Source organism: Electrona antarctica (genome assembly GCF_951216825.1).
Source record: "Electrona antarctica genome assembly, chromosome: 11".
NCBI classification, from domain to species: Eukaryota; Metazoa; Chordata; class Actinopteri; order Myctophiformes; family Myctophidae; genus Electrona; species Electrona antarctica.
In genome coordinates, this window is record NC_136792.1 from 50,871,841 (window position 1) to 50,897,662 (window position 25,822).

Consider the following 25,822-nt stretch of genomic DNA (forward strand, 5'->3'; position numbering starts at 1 on the left):
GGGGACCTACTGAGCCTAAGTCCCTCCCCTGTCCAGTTTTTAGTGTGTGTGTAAACACAAACTTTGCCCTAGCACAAACATTAACGGCCACTGAAAACAGATGGCCATTTTTGAGTAATGTAGAAGGGAGTTCCAACCGCGCCTCTAGCCTATAGCAGGCCAGTCTGGTGCATCTCACCAGACACACGCACACCCGTACACACACACACTCCTCTCTCTCTCTGTCGCTCTAATTAATTAGTCTCATGTCCAGCAGCTGCGCACAGTTTCTCCCGGCGGATCCTGCCGGGAGCTGCCTATGCCATAGAAAGCATAGGTGAGTTCCAGGCTACATCTTATATGACCTGACGAAGATGTAACTTACACATCGAAACGTTGTCACTTTTTATTTGCACCATGTTATAATAAACCAAGGGCCTAAATCGTCTGAGCTGCTCCAGTGCCTTCTTGTTCACAGGCCATTTTTGAGTGTTTGTGTAAACAAAATTCACACCCGTGTGAAGTGAGGGGCGCTCTTATCATCTTACAACATCAATTACAACAATGGTTGTTTAAGCAACGGGTGCAAATGTTTGTTTTAGTCCTCAAAACAAACATTGAATTTTTCTTCAACAAGCACCGTTGGAAGACAAACATTAAAGCTGTATAGAGGGGCTAGTGCCCCTCAAAAACATCTCCTAAACACAAACATTGACGACAAAAGTGAGGACCCAAATTGTGATTGGACGGAATGAGATGATGTATGATAAGAGCGCCCCTCACTTCACACGGGTGGGATTTTTCTTATTGCTCGGCCCTGTCTTATCGCTGCTTGCAGCTATATTTCCGTGATTTTGGATTGGTGGATTGGCCGAGCATTGCCTGACATCTGTGCCACTGAATCAGTATAAGCGATAAATGCACGAGTTAGAACTCCAGTGTTGCTTAGAGTGAATCGTTGAACATAAAAGGACTCCAATGTTGTTCAGAGTGAGTTGTTGAACATAAACGGACTCCAGTGTTACTCAGAGTGAACACACATCTCCAAATGTTCCGCTGGACGCTACACGTGAAGGGAGGACGCTACGTGTCCCCAAATGCCGCCGCCGCTGCAGTGAAGCACGAGGTGTACGTCTTCGAGCGGTCCCGTTGTAAGCACCTTACGCAAGGCGACTGGGTTGTGACGAAGGCCGACGTGTTCAACACAGTGTCTTTGCGCTGGAGGAGACTGGCCACATTGACAACTAAAAAGAGGAGTTACTGTGGGCGGATTAAGATCTTCTGGGACGAGGGCCACACGCTATGCTGTTAGGACATGTCGTCTACATCTGGGGAGGGAGTCCTCACAACGACGTTCTTCATGCGTTCGACGTTGACACCCACAGCTGGTCCAAACCCAGGGTGTCCGGGAGCGTCCCAGAGGGGAGGGAGGGCCACTCGGCCTGTGTCTTGGAGAAGGTCATGTTTATCCATGGAGGAGCCAACAGGCTGACTGGACGGACTGATGACACCTACAAGTTGGACATCAGCACGATGGTCTGGTCTTTGATTAACATCAGAGGAACTCCACCTCCTGCTTCAGACAGTCACTCTGCCACCATCATCGGGACAAAGATGTTTGTATTTGGGGGTGAGGGGGACCGTAACCACTACCACTACATCAGAGTGTTTGACACAGAGACCGACTATTGCCTGAACACTCATTCTGCACAAATCTTTCCAGGAAGACGCTGGCTTCATTCAGCATTTGCGTACAACGGAGAGCTGTACATAACTGGCGGCGACACCCTGCAAGTTACCTCAAGCTACCTGTGGAGATTCAACCCAGAGAGCTTCTCCTGGACGAAGGTCGAGCCCAGGGGGAACGCCCCGTCCAAGACGTATGGCAAGCGCTGTTGCATGCTGGGAGATCGCATCATCCTCTTTGGAAGATCCAGCCACCTGCAAATCCTAGACTTGAGTCCTAGTCTGAAGACGTTATGTAAGCTGGTGGTCATTCAGTGCGGTCTAGAGCAGTCTGAACTCCCACACAACATCAGGTGGGAACTGGCAGCCATGACTAGCAAAGAACAACAAGATTCAGACTTTTGAGTGGAGTTTGCATGTTAGGTACCCTCACAAAAACATGCAGTAATCCTGGTCTCTAAACTACCTCCCCCTGGCCAGCCAGGGCGCCTGATGGAGGGGAAAGGAACTGGTCGGAATAACGTGTTCCTTCCATGTGCTACGTCCGGCCGGGGAAACTCCCCCCCCTGTCAGGTGAAAAGAAGCAGCTTGGAGGGTGGTGAAATTACGTCACGTGGCAACCACTTCTGTGGAATTTAATGTTTGTTTAGAGCAGTTATGATTAGGGATGTACCGATCACATTTTTTTTGCTCCCGATCCGATTCCGAGCATCTGCCGATACGGATTTTGCTCGATCCGATATTTATAACGCCATTGACAATAAAGAGAGTTTAGTGTTTGTTTTTTGTTCAATGTTTCGATTTCCGACACCCTAGTTATGATGTAATTTTATGTCGGGCCAAGGCTATGGACTTTAATGTTTGTTTAACGTCAGAGTGTAATAAATAGGCTACTGCCCTATTGCCCCTCAAAAACATCAAAACACAAACATTGACGACAAAAGTGAGGACGCAAATTGTGATTGGCCGGAATGAGATGATGTATGATGATAAGAGCGCCCCTCACTTCACACGGATGTGATCTTTCTTATTGCTCGGCCCCGTCTTATCGCTGCTTGCAGCTATATTTCCGTGATTTTGGATAGGTGGATTGGCCGAGCATTGCCTGACATCTGTGCCACTGAATCAGTATAAGCGATAAATGCACGTGTTAGAACTCCAGTGTTGTTCAGAGTGAATCGTTGAACATGAAAGGACTCCAATGTTGTTCAGAGTGAGTCGTTGAACATAAACGGACTCCAGTGTTACTCAGAGTGAACACACATCTCCAAATGTTCCGCTGGACGCTACTCGTGAACGGAGGACGCTACGTGTCCCCAGATGCCGCCACCGCTGCAGTGAAGCACGAGGTGTACGTCTTCGAGCGGTCCCGTTGTGAGCACCATGACGGCGACTGGGTTGAGACGGAGGCCCACGTGTTCAACACAGTGTCTTTGCGCTGGAGGAGCCTGGCCAGATTGACAACTGCAGATGCAGAGATGATTTACTGGGGGCCATTTAAGTGCTTCTGGGGCGAGGGCCACACGGCTGTGCTGTTAGGACATGTCGTCTACATCTGGGGAGGGAGTCCTCCTCACAACGACGTTCTTCATGCGTTCGACGTTGACGCCCACAGCTGGTCCAAACCCAGGGTGTCCGGGAGCGTCCCAGAGGGGAGGGAGGGCCACTCGGCCTGTGTCTTGGAGAAGGTCATGTTTATCCATGGAGGAGCCAACAGGCTGACTGGACGGACTGATGACACCTACAAGTTGGACATCAGCACGATGGTCTGGTCTTTGATTAACATCAGAGGAACTCCACCTCCTGCTTCAGACAGTCACTCTGTCACCATCATCGGGACAAAGATGTTTGTATTTGGGGGTGAGGGGAACCCTAACTACTACCACTACATCAGAGTGTTTGACACAGAGACCGACTATTGGCTGAACACTCATTCTGCACAAATCTTTCCAGGAAGACGCTGGCTTCATTCATCATTTGTGTACAACGGAGAGCTGTACATAACTGGCGGCGACACCCGGCAAGTTACCTCAAGCGACCTGTGGAGATTCAACCCAGAGAGCTTCTCCTGGACGAAGGTCGAGCTCAAGGGGAACGTCCCGTCCAAGACGTATGGAACGCGCTGTTGCATGCTGGGAGATCGCATCATCCTCTTTGGAAGATCCAGCGACCTGCAAATCCTAGACTTGAGTCCTAGTCTGAAGACGTTATGTAAGCTGGTGGTCATTCAGTGCGGTCTGGAGCAGTCCGAACTCCCACACGACATCAGGTGGGAACTGGCAGCCATGACTAGCAAAGAACAAGATTCAGACTTTTGAGTGGAGTTTGCATGTTAGGTACCCTCACAAAAACATGCAGTAATCCTGGTCTCTAAACTACCTCCCCCTGGCCAGCCGGGGCGCCTGATGGAGGGGAAAGGAACTGGTCGGAATAACGTGTTCCTTCCATGTGCTACGTCCGGCCGGGGAAACTCCCCCCCCTGTCAGGTGAAAAGAAGCAGCTTGGAGGGTGGCTCTCAGAAATTACGTCACGTGGCAACCCCGTCTATGGAATTGAATGTTTGTTTAGAGCAGTTATGATTAGGGATGTACCGATCACATTTTTTTTGCTCCCGATCCGATGCCGAGCATCTGCCGATACGGACTTTTCTCGATCCGATATTTATAACGCCATTGACAATGGAGAGAGTTTAGTGTTTGTTTTTTTGTTCAATGCTTCGATTTCCGACACCCTAGTTATGATGTCATTTTATGTCGGCCAAGGCTATGGACTTTAATGTTTGTTTAACGTCAGAGTGTAATAAATAGGCTACTGCCCTCTCTTTGCACAAGGTTTTGTAACCCCCCTTTTTTCCACCCAGCGCAAGTTGCCTATACGCTGTAATCCTGGCTGTTACTCTACCTCTGCCAACCTGGGGAGAGCAACGAACTGACCTCATGCTCCCTTCAATGCATGAGTCTAAGCCGCTTCTTTTCAACTGATTTTTTGTATCTCTCTCTCTCTCTCACTCTCTCTCTCTCTCTCCATCATAATACTCGGCTCCCATCAGAAGATTGAATCAGGCTTGCGTTGCGTCAGGTCAGAACAGATCACGGTGACTTAGCGTACAAGAACAGGGCGTACAAGTCCCTCCCATGTCCAGTTTTTAGTCTGCGTGTAAACACAAACTTTGCCCTAGCACAAACATTAACTGCCAGTGAAAACAGATGGCCATTTTTGAGTGTTTGTGTAAACAAAATTCACACCCGTGTGAAGTGAGGGGCGCTCTTATCATCTTACAACATCAATTACAACAATGGTTGTTTAAGCAACGGGTGCTAATGTTTTTTTTAGTCCTCAAAACAAACATTGAATTTCTCTTCATTGTCTATGGCGTTTTCTTAAACAAGCACCGTTGGAAGACAAACGTTAAAGCTGTATAGAGGGGCTAGTGCCCCTCAAAAACATCCCCTAAACACAAACATTGACGACAAAACTGAGGACGCAAATTGTGATTGGCCGGAATGAGATGATGTATGATGATAAGAGCGCCCCTCACTTCACACGGGTGTGATTTGTCTTATTGCTCGGCCCCGTCTTATCGCTGCTTGCAGCTATATTTCCGTGATTTTGGATAGGTGGATTGGCCGAGCATTGCCTGACATCTGTGCCACTGAATCAGTATAAGCGATAAATGCACGTTTTAGAACTCCAGTGTTGCTCAGAGTGAGTCGTTGAACATAAAAGGACTCCAATGTTGTTCAGAGTGTGTCGTCGAACATAAACGGACTCCAGTGTTACTCAGAGTGAACACACATCTCCAAATGTTCCGCTGGACGCTACACGTCAAAGGAGGACGCAACGTGTCCCCAAATGCCGCCGCCACTGCAGTGAAGCACGAGGTGTATGTCTTCGAGCGGTCCCGTTGTAAGCATCCTGGCGGCTACTGGGTTGTGACGGAGGCCCACGTGTTCAACACAGTGTCTTTGCGCTGGAGGAGCCTGGCCAGATTGACAACTAAAAATATGATTTCCTGGGGGCGATTTAAGAGCTTCTGCGACGAGGGCCACACGGCTGTGCTGTTAGGACATGTCGTCTACATCTGGGGAGGGAGTCCTCCTCACAACGACGTTCTTCATGCGTTCGACGTTGACACCCACAGCTGGTCCAAACCCAGGGTGTCCGGGAGTGTCCCAGAGGGGAGGGAGGGCCACTCGGCCTGTGTCTTGGAGAAGGTCATGTTTATCCATGGAGGAGCCAACAGGCTGACTGGACGAACTGATGACACCTACAAGTTGGACATCAGCACGATGGTCTGGTCTTTGATTAACATCAGAGGAACTCCACCTCCTGCTTCAGACAGTCACTCTGCCACCATCATCGGGACAAAGATGTTTGTATTTGGGGGTGAGGGGGACCGTAACTACTACCACTACATCAGAGTGTTTGACACAGAGACCGAATATTGGCTGAACACTCATTCTGCACAAATCTTTCCAGGAAGACTCCAGGAAGACTGGCTTCATTCAGCATTTGTGTACAACGGAGAGCTGTACATAACTGGCGGCGACACCCGGCAAGTTACCTCAAGCGACCTGTGGAGATTCAACCCAGAGAGCTTCTCCTGGACGAAGGTCGAGCCCAAGGGGAACGTCCCGTCCAAGACGTATGGCACGCGATGTTGCATGCTGGGAGATCGCATCTTCCTCTTTGGAAGATCCAGCCACCTGCAAATCCTAGACCTGAGTCCTAGTCTGAAGACGTTATGTAAGCTGGCGGTCATTCAGTGCGGTCTGGAGCAGTCCGAACTCCCACACAACATCAGGTGGGAACTGGCAGCCATGACTAGAAAAGAACAACAAGATTCAGACTTTTGAGTGGAGTTTGCATGTTAGGTACCCTCACAAAAACATGCATTAATCCTGGTCTCTAAACTACCTCCCCCTGGCCAGCCTGGGCGCCTGATGGAGGGGAAAGGAACTGGTCGGAATAACGTGTTCCTTCCATGTGCTACGTCCGGCCGGGGAAACTCCCCCCTGTCAGGTGAAAAGAAGCTGCTTGGAGGGTGGCTAACAGAAATTACGTCACGTGGCAACCCCGTCTGTGGAATTGAATGTTTGTTTAGAGCAGTTATGATTAGGGATGTACCGATCACATTTTTTTTGCTCCCGATCCGATTCCGAGCATCTGCCGATACGGATTTTTCTTGATCCGATATTTATAACGCCATTGACAATGAAGAGAGTTTAGTGTTTGTTTTTTTGTTCAATGTTTCGATTTCCGACACCCTAGTTATGATGTCATTTTATGTCGGGCCAAGGCTATGGACTTTAATGTTTGTTTAACGTCAGAGTGTAATAAATAGGCTACTGCCCTCACTTCGCACAAGGTTTTGTAACCCCCCTTTTTTTTCACCCAGCGCAAGTTACCTATACGCTGTAATCCTGGCCGTTACTCTCCCTCTGCCAACCTGGGGAGAGCAACGAACTGACCTCATGCTCCCTTCAATGCATGAGTCCAAGCCGCTTCTTTTCAACTGATTTTTCTTATCTCTCTCTCTCTCTCTCTACATCATAATACTCGGCTCCCATCAGAAGATTGAATCAGGCTTGCGTTGCGTCAGGTCAGATCAGATCACGGTGACTTAGCGTACAAGAACAGGGTGTCTCTGTGCTAAGTGAGCAAAGCTATCTGTTTCCTGTGCATCACCGCCCGGTAATCTGCCTGGCGAGCTCCACAACGTGTCTCTATTCCTCCTCTCCTCTCCTCTCCTCTCCTCTCCTCTCCTCTCCTCTCCTCTATCCTCCCCTCCCCTCCCCTCCCTTCTCATCTCCTCTATCACTGGACCCATGGTGCTTATAGCTGTGTGCTTCCTTTGCTCTCCTTTCCTGCCTCCCGGGCTAACATACATCATTCAGGATAATGTGGTCCTTTGGATAGTACTAAAGATAGCCATGTCATGAACACATCAGCAGAGGGACAGTACTAAAGATAGTCATGCCATGAGCACATCAGCAGAGGGAAAGTACTAAAGATAGCCATGCCATGAGCACAGGGGCAGAGTGAAAGTATTAAAGATAGATAGTTATAAGTATAACTATCTATCCTTACAGGTTTGTCCTTGAGAGTGGGAGCACGTCTGAATCAGGAAGCAGGTTTTAAATCAGATTAATCTCTAGTTCTTTCTTGCGTGCTTGATGTCATCGGCAAATGTGCTCTACTGGATAGTGAAATGAATCTGTCCAGATATTTTTAGCGTGGGCACTATTTTCTAGAGGGTTATAGCTGCCTTTTGTCATGAGCATGGCCCTGTTGGTGGCCGTCACCACCATCTATGAGACATGTAAAATCTGATGTCCGTTTACCTCGGTTACAAGCAGGATTTTCAAACCTCCAAAGTCACAAAATGAGTTAAGCACATGCAGGCAGACACTTCACATACTAGAGCATGTCTGAAATAAATGTCAGAGCTGTAAATATGAAATAAATGCTTAACCCTTAGAAGAGCAAAGACGCCAATTGGCGTCTTCATCAGAATTCCGTAAATGAGCAATGACGCCAATTGGCGTCTTTCTCTTTTTTGATTAATCTAAACATATTAATATGCTCCGAAGCGCTGTTTAAATTCCTGAGCTTATATTCCAACTACATTACCCAGAAAACCTGTGTCACGTGACACACGTGTACGTGTTGCCATTGGAAGCTGGTCCCACCCCCTGTAAACAGTGGGGGCAGAGGGAGTCTTCATAGTTTTCATTGTTTTGCCTGTTTGCCGTCTCGCCCGAGCGATTTTCTAGCAGAAAAAGTTGAAAGCAGTACTATTTATTTGAGCGAGTTTTGTGGTAGTAGTATTGATCCATACGCGTCCCAGTCGCCTTCTCCAGGCGGAGTAGCCCTGGTCCAGTGCTTACAGCGAGACTCGCTGCTCCCTCCCTCCTTTTTTCATTGTCTCCCCATCGTCGTCCGATGAGCTATACCGGGAAACCATTGAAGAAGACGATCAACCCGGAATGTTTTGAGGTAATCTTATTGTAGAAAATGCCCTTCTATAGTGATCAGAAATCATAAGATGATCGCTACAAATAGATGCTTGGATAATTACTACTACTAGTCAGATCATGACGCCAGAATGACTCACCACGATGGCCCCCAGCCATTAGCCAGCACCGAAGGTGCTGGCTAATGGTGTTGGTCGGTGCATTGGTGCTGGCTAAGGGCTGGAGGGGGGGGTTGGTGTCGATCGGTTGGTTGGTGCAGTACAAATGTATCGTAGCAGGCATGCACGCATGGCAGTACAAGTATTTTATATTGTAGCGTGCCTTATAGGCGATCTGATCTTTAGAGTAATGTTCGCTCCTTTTATTTACTGTCTACAAAGACGGAGAACAAACATGCATCGTTTACTGAAGCAACGCGTGGTTATGATGACGTTGCTACAAGGATCGGAGGGGGGACGGGGAGTGAAGCTAACAGTAGCGTATTATATAAGATCTGTATGACGTTTCATTGACGTCTGAGCTTGCATGATAATTGCATTCATTGTATATTGTATACAATCATGATTGTACATTGTTTAGTGTGTCTCCGTGTGATGATGATGATGACGATGATGTCAGATAGCCTACGTCCCCCCCCCCCCCCAACTGGCTATTGGCCGGGCTGACTACAGCTAAATGTTTATTTTTATATATTTAGAACTGGCATCGGAGGAGGAGGATGATGATGATGATGATGATGATGAAGACGAAGAGTCAAGACTGCGATGGAGTTCTCCGACACTGAACCGGATGCATTCATTCATTTCAGTTGTTGTTTTTTTTTAAATTTAGCCTACACACACACACACACCGTCAAGAACAACTGGAATGCAGTGGTTTGGGGACACTGGGGAGTTTGGGGACAACTGTTTTGTATGTAGGCCTATTTATTTTCTGTAATATTTATTATAATTGTATTATGTTAGTAGTCATAAAAAATAAAAGACAAGCTTTTACAATGAGTTAGACCTGTCATGGCTATTTTGTTCACTAGTCTGAGGTTTATGGTTTGACTAAGCGAGTTTCAACTGTGATTTACTCTGTAACGGTAGATGGTAAGAACCCAATTTTTTTGTTATAATACAGTATACATTCAAGTCTATATTTTGATACATATCATGGGCACAAAGTCATATCAAAACAATGTCCTTGGATGAGTTTTTTATCAAAACTGTTTCTTCACAACAGGTTTTTGAGATACATGCATGAATAGACACGGTACTGGTAAGACTATGTAAACATGGTATATATCAAAATGTGCGTTAGAATGTCTAATTTTACCCCAAAAAAGAATTGAGTTTATATGATGTTCCATTTCAGAGCTAGGGGGACTTTTAGCTGGATAGGTCAGATTGATCATGACTGACCATGCTATTTATAGATGGCAAAATATCTACAGTGGTACATGTGAGAAACTTTTTATTTTATTTTAATTGAACTAGACAACTCACCCTTTAAAATGAGATATTGCATGGCTATGTACGCCCAGCAGAAAAAAAGTTATTTAGAAAATAAAACTTCAACCGGTCATAACTTTTTTTGTTGTCCTAGAAACACTACCCAGTGTAAATGCAGGCTCTTTTAAATGGCTTCCAACACCACAACTAAACATTTTATCAACTCAGTTCATTTTTTTCCTGGAAGCAGACAAGCCAAGCTTTCTCTGAAGGTCTTTCGTTGTCACACATTCACAACAGAGAATTTTCAATAAATCATTCAAAAACGCCATTCTGCCATAGAGAAGTCTAAAAACTATATAGAAATCCATGAAACTCTCAAAGAGTTAAACATGTAGCTAGGTGTAATGTTAGAGTCCACAGAAGTGAACCTTTCGAGCCTGTTTTCTCAACTCGCCGTTACTCATATAAGCCATATCTCCTAAACTGGTGGGTCAAACTGAACAACCAATATGTCAATTTGAAGCTATGATTCCGACTATGATTCCAAAAAAACGATCTTTAAAAAAAAAATCCAATGGCAGCCCCTTTGGTCAAACATGCTTTCACTCGGAGAAGACATGTGCGTTTTGCCGCAACCGTCAGTTCAATGGCTATGTGGGCCGTCGAATAAAGCTGATTTTAACCAGCAGGGGGCGCAATCCGAGAAGAGGAATCCGACATAAAGGCACTTGAAAAGACGTTTACAACAACGAGTGGATACGTGCCATCTTGCTTTACGGTACATTTTCTGTTTACTTCATTGCCTATAGCAACCCAATGCTAACGTACGTAGCATTACAACGGCGAGCTATCATGAACCTCTATAAACAATTTACAATGTAGGCATTTATCAGACGCTCTTAATCCAGAGCGATTTACAGTAAGCAAGAACAAGACATGGTAATACAGCAAATAGTCATCAAGAATCATACGTAAGCTAAACACCTAACATCCGTCTAACAGTAGAATATCTGTAAAAAAGGACCATTTGGCGTAGATCTAGGTCAACGGCGGAGAATGTGTTAAGCTCCGGGGGGGGGGGGGGGGGGGCATCATGCAGCCTCTGTTAATGACATCATCAGTCACAGTGCAGAGCAGGAGGTCAACACCAGGGGTCAATCACTCACACACTGAGCCACCGGACACTCGTCTATTACAGCTGCTATAAGCAATAATATGTCAACATTTTTATGACCTTTTTTCTGTGTGACACATCTAGGGGCCGCAACCTGCGTTCAAAGATGTTCCTAGAAGCTTTGTCCACATCCCTGTGGGGTTGTGGAACGCGTGTGTCAAATTTGAAGTTCGTGGGGCAAACGGTTCTCGAGTTATGTGCATTACAACCGCACACACACACACACAGACAGCACAGACAGAGAGACCGAGACGTGGCACATTTATAGTTACATTATTAGATGTATTAGATTAATTATTCAATAAAGTAATTCTTTACAGTGGCACAGTCGGTATAGTGCTGTCGCCTCACAGCTAGAAGGTCCTGGGTTCGATTCCCGCTGGGGGCGCTGTGGGCCCTCCTCCGCGTCATCAGTGCCCATACCCGAGGCAGGGTTGGCGAAAGGGCCTTTCTGTGTGGAGTTTGCATGTTCTCCCCGTGTCCCCTAGGGTATAGGTACCCTAACAAAAACATACAGTAATCCTGGTCTCTAAAACTACCTCCCCCTGGCCAGCCGGAGCGCCTGATGGAGGGGAAAGGAACTGGTCGGAATAACGCGTTCCTTCGACGCGCTACGTCCGGCCAGGGAAATTCCCCCCTGTCAGGTGAAAAGAAGCAGCTTAGACTCCTCGTGCATAGAAGGAGGCATGAGGTCAGTCCGCTGCCCCCCCCCCCCCGGTTGGCAGAGGAAGTGTAGCGCCCAGGATTACATTCGATAATTGGCACTGGGTAAAAAAACTGGGTTGCAAAATCGAGGGCTAAAAAGTAAAAGTAAAAAGTAAAAAAAAAAAAAGTAATTCTTTACCAAAGAATGGTGTGCGGGCCCTACCTCCTTCCATAATTGCCTTATTGGCCCTGCACCCACTGTCGAGGTGTCTTATTGGCCCTGCACCCACTGTCGAGGTGTCTTATTGGCCCTGCACCCACTGTCGAGGTGTCTTATTGGCCCTGCACCCACTGTCGAGGTGTCTTATTGGCCCTGCACCCACTGTCGAGGTGTCTTATTGGCCCTGCACCCACTGTCGAGGTGTCTTATTGGCCCTGCACCCACTGTCGAGGTGTCTTATTGGCCCTGCACCCACTGTTGAGGTGTCTTATTGGCCCTGCACCCACTGTCGAGGTGCGTGTAAATACTGTAGGTATGCTCTGACATTATTAGATAGCAGCTTTAATGCCTGGGAAGGCAATAATCAACGTAACCACCAGGGGGTCAATAACTCACAGGCTGAGCCACCGGACACTCGTCTATTAATGCCTGGGAAGGCAATAATCAAAGTGACCAGGGAAGGGTTTCTCTGACATTGGAGGAGACCGCATGCGCACAGCACAATGCAAACTACTGTAGCCTACTTAACTATATACACAGCACAATGCAAACTGTACTTAACTATGTACACAGCACAATGCAAACTGTACTTAACTATGTACACAGCACAATGCAAACTGTACTTAACTATGTACACAGCACAATGCAAACTGTACTTAACTATGTGCACAGCACAATGCAAACTGTACTTAACTATGTGCACAGCACAATGCAAACTGTACTTAACTATATACACAGCACAATGCAAACTGTACTTAACTATGTACACAGCACAATGCAAACTGTAACTATGTACACAGCACAATGCAAACTGTACTTAACTATGTACACAGCACAATGCAAACTGTACTTAACTATGTACACAGCACAATGCAAACTGTACTTAACTATGTACACAGCACAATGCAAACTGTACTTAACTATGTGCACAGCACAATGCAAACTGTACTTAACTATATACACAGCACAATGCAAACTGTACTTAACTATGTACACAGCACAATGCAAACTGTAACTATGTACACAGCACAATGCAAACTGTAACTATGTACACAGCACAATGCAAACTGTAACTATGTACACAGCACAATGCAAACTGTAACTATGTGCACAGCACAATGCAAACTGTACTTAACTATATACACAGCACAATGCAAACTGTAACTATGTACACAGCACAATGCAAACTGTACTTAACTATGTACACAGCACAATGCAAACTGTACTTAACTATGTACACAGCACAATGCAAACTGTACTTAACTATATACACCTAGAGCCAGGGGTGCCCACTCTTTTTTGACTTGAGAGCTACTTTCAAAATGACCAGCTCAACAAGATCTACCCACTGAAAACATTAATACCATTGCTGAAAATGGTTTTGGAATAGCGGTGCTGGCATTACATTTAAGACAAATGCACTTGGAATGGGAAAGGGAATGGGAAACGGAATAGGTAGAGTTTTTTTGTATTTCATTTGTAATCTACCGACATTTGTGCGCAACAACACTCTTGAAAACAAAGTATTGCAGTATGGGTTTGAGCTGACAGGCCCTTTTTTATGTCAGTCAATCAATCAAGTCAACTTAATTCAAGTGGCAGATGCCACATTTTTTTTATATTTAAATGAAATATTCTTGAATATTTAGGGCCATGTCATGTGATCTACCTGCACAGCCTTTGTGATCTACTGGTAGATTGCGATCTACTTTTGGGCACCGATGGCCGCCCGAGAAGTATAGAGTTACCTTTGAACAGCCACTGCACCGACCGATCAATTGCTTCAATTGCTTGTCATAAAAATCCACTTTAGATCTTGTTGTTGTAGTGTTGAAAAATATTCCATAGCGGCGATCACAACAGCCCGCTCGGCGCACGGCTTGTTCCTCTGGAAAATTCTCCTTTGTAAACAATGGCACTCAATTTCCCAGAACCCTTTGCACGCCGGCGCGACGGACCTTTTTGCGATGACGTCATCAAAACGCGTCTCATATCCCATTCTGTCCGGTATGACGAGTTAAAACTGATTTTAAAAACGTGGATTAAAGCATGAAAACATAACTCGGGCAACTCGCGAATCGCAGGGAAAGTGTTCTACAATGAATTAACTCGGGCAACTCGTTAACTCTATAATTGCGGCTAGCTGTTAGCATAAACCCCAGTTCCAGGTGCCACCATACACACTCACTTTAACCCATTTTTACCTGAGATCAGATTCCAAAATTGTCTTTATACATCCTGACAGTTTTCTGAAAAAGCTATGTTTCTATGCTATGTTTCTATGTCGTTCTTCGATTTTTCAAAAATAGCAGACCTACAAGCTCGTATATAATAGACCTATTAGCTTGTAGATCTGCTATTTTTCAATAGCTAAATCATAACATAATGCTAACACCAAAAGGGGTTCCAGCCCAAATTGGGTTAAAAGACGGCGTTTGAGTGTTGATTGACAGCTGTCTGTCGCAGTGTTTTTTGGGGGTTTTAATATACTCCACACAGAAAGGCCCTTTTGCCAACCCCACCCAGAGTATGGGCACTGATGACGTGGAGGAGAGAACACGCCCCCAGCGCCCACAGCGTCCTTACATTCTAGATGTGGGCGACACCACTACCGACTGTGCCACCGCGCCCCCTGACCACAAGTTCTGACGTAGTCTTTTGAACGCAATTGTGTTTAGTTGTTTTAGTCAGATTTTAGTCACCCGAAATGTTTCTTTTTTATAGTTTAGTTTTAGGCGACTGCGGCGAATCTGCGGCTGAAAATGTGTTGTCGGCAGTGCCTTGATGGCGTCGTAATTGCGGGTGTCCCAATTACGTTTTTTTTTTGTGCTCCCGATCCGATTGCGATCATTTGATTTTGAGCGTCTGCCGATACCGATTTTTCCCGATCCGATATTTATATTTTGTAAAAACACGTTTATCACAATAGTACAATTATCCTAAATCACAGACAATATCCAGTCTCATATATCATGATATGGATATAATATTGATACTAGGGATGTCCGATCCGATTCCGATTTCAATAGCTTTAGCTATTGAAAAATAGCAGATCTACAAGCTCGTAGCGCTGCTATTTTTAAAGAAATCTAAGAACCACTGACATAGAAACATAGCTTTTTCAGAAAACTGTCAGGATGTAGAAGACATTTTTAGAATCTGATCTCAGGTCAAAATGGGTTAAAAATGACGTGATCGGCCCCCAATCACCCAATCCGATCGGGACAACCATCGTAATTGTCTCCACCAGGCCGAAGGCATGGGGAGAGAGTATGTTTTGCACTCCGTCCGTGTGTGTGTCCGTCCGTCCGTGTGTCCGTCCTTCCTTCCGTCCGTCTGTGTACAGCTAATCTCCGGCACCGTTAACCCGGTCGATGCCAAACTTTGCACACACACTCCCTGGATGCCAACGATGAACCTCTGCCCCGCATTTTCCAGAACGGCCTGTTATAGCGCCACCATGAGGCAGCTTTTCACATTTTTTTTTACCTAAAACTGCACCGATCTGCGTGAAACGTTGCATGCACACTCCCTAGAGGCCAAGGACAAACCTTTGACCTGCATTTTCCCCATCTGCCTTTTATAGCGCCACCAGGAGGCCGACTTTTGTAAAACACATTTTTTGATATTACTCCTCCAGATTCTGTCCAAAAATCTCACAAATCGTTACACAGTATCTCTATGGTCATGTGCTCAAGTCGGATCTGTCCGATATTTCATATTCCATCCTAATTGGCTATAATTGGCTTTCACAGTTTGCAAGATTGCCCCGTTTTGAACAAAAGCCTCAAATCATGAACGCAGCATGCAATTTACGTGAAATCTTTCACACATTTTCTTACTAGGCTGAGGAATATGTCCCACCCTTTTCACATTGGCCTGTTATAGCGCCACCAACAGGTTGATTTTTGCAAAACACATTTTTGGAACAAAATGCCTCAAATCATCCAATTGCCATCAAAGGCAAACATGTTTATATTACTCCTAAACATGTTGCCAAACATCTCACACAGTCCTATCCTCCTGGTGGAGACCTGTGCCCAGAAGGGCACTTTTTCTAGTTAATGGTTGATTTTATACTGAACATACTGTAGCTGATCTTGGGAGGATGATACGATATATATATATATATATATATATATATATATATTACGGCGATATCAATATATTGCCCCACCCATACTGGCCACACGAGACTAGTGAAACGGTGACCCCACCCACCTGGCTGAGAAGGCAATAATCAAAGTGACCATCGAAGCACTTCTCTGACATTGGAGGAGGAGGAGTGACCACAGACACACACACACACACACACACACACACACACACACACACACACACACACACACACACACACACACACACACACACACACACACACACACACACACACACACACACACACACACACATACACACACCTCTCTCCTTACTGCTCTGATCGCTTGTCTTGCACTAAATGGTCCCTGCTGCTGTTGCGTGGAAACCCTGTATGTCCAAAAATAAAACTACTTCCATTTTCTTTCTGAAGGAAAGGTGTCAATACTGCAATGTAAAAAATACTAATGTTACGACTATAAGTGAAGGTTAAGATTTGCTCGAGTGAAATTACAAAAGTATTGGCATTGTCAAAGTAAAAGTACTCGTTACCCCGTTTTACAATCAATGAATAGAAAAATACTCATTGTGAGCTTGTGAGATTTTAAAATGGCCAAAGCTTATAAATAATAGGGCTGAAGTGGTTAACCCATTTTGACCTGAGATCAGATTCTAAAAATGTCTTCTACATCCTGACAGTTTTCTGAAAAAGCTATGTTTCTATGTCAGTCGTTCTTCGATTTTTCAAAAATAGCAGACCTACAAGCTCGTAGCGCGCCACTCGGTGGCACGCTATGAGCTTGTAGATCTGCTATTTTTCAATAGCTAAAGCATAACATAATGCTAACACCAAAAGGGGTTACCGCCAAAAGTGTATGTTTTGTAGTATAATAATCAATAATCAACAAAGTAGCTGTGAGCAGCAGAATTAAATCCCCCACTACATCATTTTTGATCAGGCGAAATTAATCGTAGAGGGAATCTAGCAGGATTTCACTTGTTTCCGCCTTAATTTGAGTTGAGAACTCTACCGCTGGGTTCTGTATATGAACGGCAGCTGGAGGGTGAGCCCTTTAAGCCCTTCCGATGAGCAGCAGGTTGGTGCCTTGAGTCCGCGTGTGAATCTGCGCGTGCTTGGGGGCCTGCGTGAGTGCAGGGGTCCTCAACCAGTGGTCCGGGGACCACCAGTGGTCCTTGAGGGGGTTCCAGGTGGTCCCCATGCAGCTAAATGATGGAGAGTTGGTAACCAAATGGACCCTTCTTTAACCCATTTTGACCTGAGATCAGATTCTAAAAATGTCTTCTACATCCTGACAGTTTTCTGAAAAAGCTATGTTTCTATGTCAGTCGTTCTTGGATTTTTCAAAAATAGCAGACCTACAAGCTCGTAGCGCGCCACTCGGTGGCGCGCTATGAGCTTGTAGATCTGCTATTTTTCAATAACTCTTGAGTGTAAAATGAAAGCAAATGGACCCTTATGGGTCCATATTTTGGTTTAATGTTACGCTCTCAAGAGTTGAATTATTGTTAAACATCTGCATTACTTAATTTTCAAGACATACACTATTAGATAATGTAGAAGAATTGTTACTTTGATCAACGTTTGCCTGTTGTCTCTCCTAGTGGTATACCAACATCAATACAGCATGGGATTGTGGTTCCGTGGCTCGATTGCAGAATAAATAATGGACCTTGATGTGAAGGAGGATGAAAACCACTGGCCTACGTAATAGAATTAATGATAATTATTATTAATAATACTATCAACTCACACATCACACACATCACCTCCTGACCTCTGCCCTCTGGGTCTCTACATTCTAAATGCCAAATAGGAACAGGAAGCATTAGAGGATGCCTTTGTTTATACGCGTGCGTGCGTGCGTGCGTGCGTGCGTGCGTGCGTGGTGCGTGCGTGCGTGCGTGCGTGCGTGCGTGCGTGCGTGCGTGCGTGCGTGCGTGCGTGCGTGCGTGCGTGCGTGCGTGCGTGCGTGCGTGCGTGCGTCCGTGCGTGCGTGCGTGCTGTGGAGAACGGACAGGAACAACCGGTTCTACTCAAAGCTGTATTCCGTTTTCAGCCGGACTCGACCGTCCTGTTTAAGCTTTACATGAGATCTGAGAGAGAGAGAGAGAGAGAGAGAGAGAGAGAGAGAGAGAGAGAGACCGAGAGAGAGAGAGAGAGAGAGAGAGAGAGAGAGAGAGAGAGAGAGAGAGAGAGAGAGAGAGACCGAGAGAGAGAGACTGAGAGAGAGAGAGAGAGAGAGAGAGAGAGAGAGAGAGAGAGAGAGAGAGAGAGAGAGACCGAGAGAGAGAGAGAGAGAGAGAGAGGCAGGCAGGCAGGCAGGCAGGCAGGCAGGCAGGCAGGCAGGCAGGCAGGCAGACAGACAGACAGACAGACAGACAGACAGACAGACAGACAGACAGACAGACAGACAGACAGACAGACAGACATCACAGCAGTCTGCAGGAGAAAACGAAGGTGAGACTGACGAGCACATCACACGTGCACTGTGGGGACGAGAGAGAGAGAGAGAGAGAGAGTTCTGTGGAAAGGTTTGCAGTTTGCCAAGGTCTTAGATGAATAAAGATCACAGGCTGGCATAGACACATGCACAAACATGCACGGACACAAACACGCACGCACGCACACACACACACACACACACACACACACACACACACACACACACACACACACACACACACACACACACACACACACACACACACACACACAAAAGACATAGCTGACAAACAAAAGGTGTTCTTTGCGGCTTCGTACACACACATCAGACGAACATGCTCTGTGCTGTCCGTGTTTCATGGCCACCTCAATAATGCTTTTCCAATGGAAGTCACATGGTTTCACCAAACAGTTGTGTGTGGGATTGCCAAGGTCTTAGATGAATAAAGATCACAGGCTGGCATAGACACATGCACAAACATGCACGGACACCAGTGGCGTGCACAGATAGACACTAGGGGGTGCTAGAGCACCCCCTGCCCTTTTGGCAATGTGCCCTTTTGAAAAAACAAAACAAAAAAAACAAATTTATTTTTGTACAGTGTACACTGTACAGTATGTGGACCATGGTGACATTGATCAATTCTTGATAAAAAGCTTCTAATATATTATTTAGGCCCCAAAATCTATAAATCTCACACTATTAAGGCAACCGTCCGGATCCACGCGCTGCACAAGGTGCCCATTTTTTTCACTTGAGCACCTGCCCCTCTAAATGTCTGTGCACGCCACTGACGGACACACACACACACACACACACACACACACACACACACACACACACACACACACACACACACACACACACACACACACTCACACACACACACACACACAAAAGACATAGCTGACGAACAAAAGTTGTTCTTTGCGGCTACAAGTACATGAACCATCAGAGAGGAGACTGTGCTTTCTCTCCTCTATACAGACACAAAGACTTGACTTAGACTAAAACACTCAGGCAAAAATACGGAGGAGTTGTGCAGACAGATGGATGAAGAGACACAGGCAGATGAACGAAGGTTGTTTCCGGAGTTCCGTTTATTTGCAGAGAGTACAAAACAGCATATCGACACCATGGACCAGCCGTCCTTCAGCCTCACGGCGTCCGGAGACTAAAGGTTCATACATAGTCTGGATTTGCGGTGGTTAGGTGACCACCGAACTACAACATGACGCCACAAGCCGCGGTGAAGAGCAAACCACCGCCACCGCTCCAGCCCTTCTCTCTGTTTTTACTCACCACCGCTCAACGTTATTTCAGCTCCGGTGGTCACCTCACCACCGAAAATCCAGACTATGAATAGGCCTTACCTCAGACATTTTCAGTAGGCTTTATACAATTCAAGACAAAGACATCAAAGGAAAAGGTGGTCTCTCTCAGGTTTCCCATCCCCCCCTGAAGTCTAAAGTGGTCAACATATGTATACTGTCCATATAAGGCATTGGTCACCAGGAAGCACAGAGGAGACCTGGCTATTTTCTCACTATCAGCAGGCCAGATCTATTTAGCATAGAGGGACCCCTGCAGCTGTGGGTCTGTCCGAACATGTCTCTCACCCAGGGGAGACAAAGATCCACGTTTACACTTTAGTTTAACACAGTTATTTATGCTATATTAATGAATGTGTGGTTCCAATCAAACATAAGTGGTGTTTGGTCAAACCACGTGACTTCCATTGGAAAAGCAGTTGGGGCGGCCATGAAACACAGGCAGAGCACTTTATGTGTGTACGAAGCCTGCCAAAACTGCCTGCCTGCCTGCCTGTCTGCCTGCCTGCGTGTGTGCGTGCGTGCGTGCGTGCGTGCGTGTGCAGTGCCTGTTGACACTACAGCTACTGTGTCAACTCTCAGACGTTTCAAATGTTAAATATTAAACCAGGAGGTTAATTGTACGTCTGTGTTAATATTCATTACGTGGACTTGGTTTGTTACTATAGCTGTGTTCTTCTCTCGGCTCATGTCCTTTTAACTCTGACAAATGGACTGTATATAGTGTACACATCGTGGTAACAGGTGCGGTCGCCCCTTTTCCATCTCACCCCACTATACTCTACCTAGCTGTAAATAACAATAATTCATTTTGGTGGTTATATAAAAGGTATTATATACATTTTTAAAGGTTAAGTTCACTCTGTATATCCACATGCATAATAGCATGATGATGCCATTACAAAACATGGGCTACATCAGGAGAAATGTGACCGAGCCTGGCCAAATGGTCCTCATCTCGCCAATAATGAAAAGGCGATTTTCGTTTTTTTCATATTAACACAGTTTGAATGTTGAAGAAGGTTTTCATTCCAACAGATTATTGATTTGGGTAAATTAAATGTATACATTTATAAGTCCAAAGTACTTTACCTCTGTTTTGGGGGCGGAGAAGAGCAGTTCCGAGATTTGCATGTAGCTTTCGATTGGCCTTTGAAATGTCTTTGTCCTCAGGTTTAATAAAACAAGATTAACTGCTAGAAGGTCCTAAATTAACTTAATTAAGCAGTCACCGTCTCTGTCTCATGTTATTCTTTATTGATTTTACAGAGTATAGAGATCCACTACTATACAATCAAATAAATCTGTATACAAGATCATTTCAGATTTCAGGGAGGGAGGGAAATACTAAATTAACTGTTAACTACATTAACATTTTTCGCGGGGGCGAGTTGGTAAAGGGGCGAGTCGTTTGGTATTCCACATCATGATGGGTCCAGTTGGTTCCATTTGTATCAAATGGTTAAATTGGTACTCGTCTGAATTAAATGAACACAAAGACTTTTACTGTGTTTGAATTCATAAATTACAGACTAAATGAAAACCACACCTGGGCTCAATATGATGATGAAACGCAATCTCTGAATCCTCCGTGTTTCTCATGGTCTGACTCCATGTCTCACAGTTTGTCCCGCGTTCCGGACGCTTTAAGGCCCGCCCCCTTCCTGTGACTATGTCCCTGTGTCCCTGTGTCCAGAGTACCAATAGGGGGTGCTGTTGCACCACTCGCTTCAGACTGGTCTGATTTTTATATGTTGTGTGAGGGTGCTGGGGGTGTGGCTTGAAGGGGGTGTGTCATAGAAGCCCCCCCCCCCCCCCCCCCCCCCCCCCTCTCCTGAATGCTGACACTCCAATGTTGGCAGCCCTCAGTGGCCTATGTATCATTGATATGGCTACATATGAAAGCTATAATTTGCAGCCGGTCTCATTTCCACTTGACACTGCATGAGTCACATGCACACACACACACACACACACACACACACACACACACACACACACACACACACACACACCTCTTGCAGGGATCAGTCAGAGGTGTTTGTTTGGACGTGTTCGTAGAACAATTAAACCAAACAACAAAATGACATTTCCTCATGTGTGTCAGTGTGTCCCACCCTTTAGCCAGGAGGCTAACGGTTAATAACACGCACGCACGCACGCACGCACGCACGCACGCACGCACGCACAGCAACAGTGACGGCAGTTAGTGGCTATGGCAACATATAATACACAACAGGTTCTCTCTCTCACTCTCTCTCCCTCGTTGTAGCACTTAAGGTGTCCAAAAGGAACGTGCATTAAGTGCTTTCTGCTGTTGCTGCTGTGTGTGTGTGTGTGTGTGTGTGTGTGTGTGTGTGACGTGTGTAGTGTGTGTGTGTGACGTGTGTAGTGTGTGTGTGTGTGTGCACGCGAGCATTTAGTGGCTGTGCGACTCCCTGACTGAGGAAGTGGTTTGTTATCGGTGTGTATGTGTGTGTGTGTGTGTGTGTGTGTGTGTGTGCACGTGCGCACGCGTGTGTGTGTGTGTTATCAGTGTGTGCATACAGTGCAGTGTGGGTGTGTGAAAGGGCTATCTTTACCGCCTTGAACCCCTCCCCTCTCACTCTCTCTCTCTCTCTCTCTCTCACACACACACACACACACACACCACACACACACACACACACACACACACACACACACACACACACACACACACACACACACACAGAGAGAGAGCAGTCCAACAGCCATATATATCTTTATGGGTGATTATGTTGCATGTGTGTCTATGTGACGTCTGACTGTGAGGTTGTAAATAAGAAGTGTCATGTTGTAACGACGAGCCCCTTTACACTAGCGGTGAGTAACTCACTACATTCAGGCCATACTCAAGTACTTATACTTAAAACTGTGTTGTTTTTTTCAACCAAGGTTCATGTTTAAGGTTGTTATTAACATTCTGGGCAGGAACCCCTTTTGGGGTTCCTGGCACCGAGTGCCGCGCTACGAGCTTGTAGGTCTGCTATTTTTTTTAAATCGTGAAAATGTGACGCAAATCTTTGAATATATTCTTTAACAGTGAACGTTTTTAACTCAAATCTTTGCTTCTGAGGGGTCCCTGGAACAACATATTTTCAGATGGGGGTCGGTGGCCAATTACATATATTTCTGGGGGTCCTTGAAATGAAATAGTTTGAGAACCACTGACATAGAAACATAGGGTTTTTCAGAAAACTGTGATTTAAAGAAGACATTTTGTAGAATCGCCGTCAGTTCTAAATGGGTTAAGGTTGTTATTAGAGAAGTTAAAAGATGAGTGTGGGAGCGGGGCATTCCAACCAGTGGTTAAATATGTCTCTTTTTTGTACAAAGAATTTACAGCGATTTCTTTATTATTATTTACTATAGTCCTACTAGACCACTTGTGTATGCAGGGGGTTAACACTGATATTTTCATTAATTGGTACCACCTGAGGTGGTTTTCTATTTTTGTACTCTATTATGTGATCACACCGTAGAAGGCATTGCATGATGCACCTGGCTGGGACGTATCCTCAGTGATGTATCCCAAGGTCATCGGGGTTTTGGGTCTCCCAACATCATACCCCTCACTCAGGTGACCCAGCCGGGGTGATCAAGTCCCGACTTACGTCCCAGTAGCTACCCTCGATCAGTCCCATTAGGGAAAGACCACAAATTCCGTTGGATTGTGAACTACTCTGCCAGGGCTGGGAGGTACGCTTCCTCCTACGTCTCACCAGGTCCACTCCTGCTCTCACCAGGTCCGGGACCTGTGCGTTGCACCAGATTCCCAGCACTTCATTCAGGAGTGGTGGATTCCTGCAAGCCACAATGGGTTCTGCAGGCTCCACCTGGGCAACGGTGGCGACCTACAATCACAATATTTAAGAGGCAACAATTTTTGCCACAAAGTTTGGAAAAAAACAAAAGGCATATTTAGCCACAAAAATAGCAAAAATATTTTACGTTCTCTAATAACCTAAAACATGAACCTTGGTTGGGGGAAAAAAGTTGTCCTTTAGGTCCAGTATTTGGAGCATTATTATACTATGGGATCTACAAGCTTCCAGCTTGTAGATCGGCTATTTCCAGCAGAGTGTGCTTTCTACTTTAAGACCCGACGTCGAAATAAAAAAAAAGTCTTCTGAAAGAATATATATTCAAAGATTTGTGCCGCATTTTCACGATTTTTCAAAAAAAGCAGACCTACAAGCTCGTAGCGTGCCACTCGGTGGCACGCTATGAGCTTGTAGATCTGCTATTTTTCAATAGCTAAAGTATGACATAATGCTTAGTTAAAGCACCAAAAGGGGTTCCCGCCCAGAATGGGTTACGTTTGATGCCAATCCTGTATTTTATTTTATTTTATGCAAATCAATTGTCAAAGTCTTTTGAATGCTGGACTTTTTTTTTCTTGTAACAGTGTGGCAGTTCACCCTCTGCCACTGACACTTCAGTTAACAACAAGCAATACGTTTTTTTCAAAGTCGGCGCTCGTGGCCTCGTAAAGACAGCGACTTCACTGAAATGCCACTACTTGTCTGTCTGACGTCTCCCCTCTGCTCAACCCATTTTGACCTGAGATCAGATTCTAAAAATGTCTTCTACATCCTGACAGTTTTCTGAAAAAAGCTATGTTTCTATGTCAGTCGTTCTTCGATTCTTCAAAAATAGCAGACCTACATGTCAGGGGTGGTTTTCAAGCAGGACCCAAAAATGCAAGGAAGTCGGGATCTTAGAAGTCTTTATTCAAACAAAGACCTCCAGTAGCGCAACACTAGCAAACATAAAACAGACTTAATAAACAGACAATAATCCAACAGAGAACACAACCAAACACAGGGTTTAAAGGTGTAATGAAACGGAAATGGTGGACATTTTATTATGAAGTTTCAAACGGTTTCAAGTTGAAACACCGGTCTGAAGTTTCTGAACCAATCAGAGCGTCGCATCCCTTCAGGCGATGGGACGGTAGCTAGGGAGTGTTGCTATGCTATACGCAGCAGCGTGGTGTGTGTTTGTTTACAAATGAAATAGACGGACAACTGTACCCGTTTACTGTTATGTGGCTTATTTCTACCCTATAATGTTTTCAGATACATATTTTAGCGTGATGATTAAGTTGAAACCGAGTAATACACTGTCTGGATGTTATCTGGAATGGGAATAAAAACGGAGGATTTCTGTAATCAATAGCAGCTGTGCTGCATGGATGCGCACATATGGAGAGGATACGGGTGAGCTTCATTTTTATTGGCTTTTATCGATGTTGGCCTCGACACGTCATCACGCAGCACGTTTTCGTTTTCAGGAAGTAATAAAAAATATATTTTTATGGACTTTTGATATAAAAACACACAAAAATGAGAATTTTCCCATTTTTTTGGCATCCATTGTTAGGTATGCTCATATGATGACCACGGAGATGGTCTAAAAGTGTGAAAAACGTATTTTTCATTTCACCTTTAAATAGGCACAAGATTAACAGGACACAGGTGAACTCAAATCAAATCAACACAAGGATTGGCTGGGGAAAACAAGACACAGGTGAAACAAAGAACCAAAAATCAGGGAAGGTGAGATAAGATAAGGCAGGAAACTACTACAAAGGAGGACAGGAAACACAAAAGCATCACTTCAAAATAAGATTCAGGAACACCAAACACAACACATGGAAGGCAGATCCTGACACTACAAGTTCATAGCGCGCCACTCGGTGGCACGCTATGAGCTTGTAGATCTGCTATTTTTCAATAGCTAAAGCATAACATAATGCTAACACCAAAAGGGGTTCCCGCCCAA

At 45.3% G+C, this 25,822-nt stretch overlaps 1 protein-coding gene and 1 long non-coding RNA gene across 4 annotated transcripts in view; one reads left to right on the forward strand and one right to left on the reverse strand.

Annotated features, from left to right (window-relative positions):
• The window catches only part of LOC306932850, a 520,149-nt gene that overhangs the window by 148,660 nt on the left and 345,667 nt on the right, over positions 1 to 25,822 (reverse strand). The window lies entirely within an intron of this gene.
• Positions 1 to 25,822, forward strand: part of rap1gap2a (RAP1 GTPase activating protein 2a) — a 186,425-nt gene that overhangs the window by 111,626 nt on the left and 48,977 nt on the right. The window lies entirely within an intron of this gene.